This window comes from Phytophthora ramorum, assembly GCF_020800215.1.
Source record: "Phytophthora ramorum isolate Pr-102 chromosome Unknown Phyram_PR-102_s0001, whole genome shotgun sequence".
Taxonomy (NCBI): domain Eukaryota; phylum Oomycota; class Peronosporomycetes; order Peronosporales; family Peronosporaceae; genus Phytophthora; species Phytophthora ramorum.
The window spans coordinates 4,765,147-4,767,816 of record NW_027150647.1 but is presented as its reverse complement, the minus strand read 5'-3'; positions in this window follow the sequence as shown (position 1 = coordinate 4,767,816).

Genomic DNA, 2,670 nt, shown 5'->3' with positions numbered 1-2,670 from the left:
CACCACCCGCCCTGTGGTTTCTTCACACAGAACGTAGGCGCGCTGTGCGGGGACTTCGATTCCCGCACTTGTCCTGCATTGCGACGACTTTCAAAGAAGTCGTCGATGGCTTTGACTTGCTCACGCGGCAGTGGCCACTGCCGCGTGAGGCAGTACTTCGCTCCCGGCACGAAATCAATCTCGTGCTGAACACCCTTGTCCTGCGGTAACTCCGCAGGAATGTCGTCCGGGAGTACATCCTTGTACTCACGCAAGACCTTGTAAAAGGGGCTCGCCTTGAGCGAGTCCCATCCTTGCTCGTCGAAGCGTTCCTTCTTCGACTTCGCGCTGAGGGCGTCCGCGCCCTCAGAGATGAGCTGATTCAGCTCTTCTGCTTCACACGTCATCCTCTCGACGTCCGAGAGGATGCAGATCTGCTCGATGCGTCCATCGTGCAGTTCGCGAGCGAAATGCTTCCAGCTTATGACTGGGAGCGACATCAACTCCGACGCTAACGTCGGAGGATTATCCAGCATCATCTTCTTGTATTGGAGACCAATACTCGTACGCGTCAAGGCACTCAGTGTCTCGGTGGTTGTCTCCAACTCCTGTGTCTGCCCGGCAGACACTGCCTGTAGCATCTCGGTCCTTGACCGAGACTTGTGCAGCTTTGCTCGCTTGCGCCGTTCACTTATCGTGCGGAGCCCGGCTCCGCGAGTTTCTTCTTGTCCAGGCCCGGCCGTGGACAGTTATTCCTTGTATTCACCGACGGGTTCTACCCGCGGGCGCACGCGTTCAAGCCCGGCTTGATCGCGTACCGCTTCGTCGTGCAGCCTGGCTGCACGCGAGCTCGCAAGCATGTCCGGTGCGGGACGTTTGCAACCGTCCGCACTGCTTGCAGCGTCGGCTCCCAGAGCCGACGCGCCTTCTTTACCTGAACGCCTAACGGCGGAGTGTCTCTCGACAAATTGTGTGTCGACATTACCTGTCGACACGACCGCGTCGCCCCGGACGCTTCGAGACCCTCTCGAATCCGATCGAATCAGGCCCTGCTGATTCGTTTCACATCTTCTTCCAACGACTCTCGCAGTCGTTCGCGTTCGCTTGGGGTGACCGGAGACAGCCTCATTTCGCGCTGTCTCTGGTGGAGGGCCGCATGCACCATGTGGTGCATGTGCTGCGCCGACAGGGCCAGCGCTCTCTGTCGCGCTGCTGCTGCTCCCGAAGCGCACGATCGTGCGCTTCGTCCAGTCGATCACCGGATCATGCCGTGTAAGCCACGGCATGCCCAACACCATATCGAACTTATCGTCCAGTTCGAGGACGATAAGCTCGTCGACGAACTCCTTCTCTTGATACGAGAAGCGTACGCGTACGATACGCTTCTCGGTTCTAACAACGACACCCGTTGCTAGCCTCACTTCCAACAGACTTCGAGGTGTTTCCACCTCCTCAAAGTCAAGCCTTGGAAGGCTCTGCAGTCGAACAAAATTGTTCGACGCACCATAGTCCACTAGAGCACGAAGAGACCTCTCTCTCTTCGAGCTTACCTTCAGGATGACAAGATTCGGCTTGTCATCTTGCTTCTTGTAGTGAGATTGACTCTCACTGGGGGCAGTGATCTTCATTGCAGCGTGTCCGATGTCGACACGCTCGACCGCATCACCAGCAGGCGCGGGGCGCTCTGCTGGTCCCTCTGGGTTTTTTATTGCCCGTGACGATACACAGTATCGCCACGACGGCTACTCGCCGCATGCACAGGTGCTGTGCACTCACGAGCGTAGTGACCGATGTTTCCGCAGCGGAAACAACGCACATTCGTTGATCCATGACGCTGCTGGTTCCCAGCAGCGGTCGCACTCGAGAGGTCCATTGGTTCGGGACCTCCCGACGGCCTTATCACCGGTCGTGGCATCAGCCGCGGGATGCTCACATGCAGCTTAGCCTGCCGCAGGCTAAACTCTTCTTGCATTGCGAGCGCAATGGCAGCTTCAAGAGTATTGGGATACTCTCGGAAGAGATAGATCTTCACAGGCCCATCTCTAAGGCTTTTCATGAACGTGACGACCTTTGTCGCCTCGTCGATCGGGTTGGTTACGATGTTCGAGACCAAGTACCGTGCTCTTTGGACGTAAGCATGCACGTCATGCTTGCCCTGTTGCAGATCGAGGAACTCCGCCCTCGATCGGAACTCGTTCTGCGGGGGCTCAAACGCTAGTTTGAGCTCCTCCTTGAAATCCTCGTACGTGCTAAAGCACGTAGGGTCTGTGAGTCGGCGTCCGTACGCCCAACTCCTCGCTCGTCCGCCAAGACATGACATGGCGAACGCAACTTTCGACAACGGGTCGACGATACGTCGTGCCGCAATGGCAGTGTCGACCTCGACAAGCCAACGGAGGAGAGGCTCCCCCTCTCTTCCAACGTAGCTGCTTACGTGGAGTTTCAATGACTCCACGCGCGGTGTGGCCGATGGCGACACCGAAGTTCGAGCAGCGGTTTCACGCTGTTCCTTCACGATGAAACCCAAATCAATACCGTTTTGCTCCGTCGGCGATAGCGTACGCAACATCGTTGCTACCGCTGCTTCCCCAATGACTGTTGACAGTCGTTGGAGGACCTCCCACTCTGGTTCCGACAGGTGGGGGCAGTCTGCACGCGCAACAAGCGTTGCAGACGTGTTTGGGCTACCCA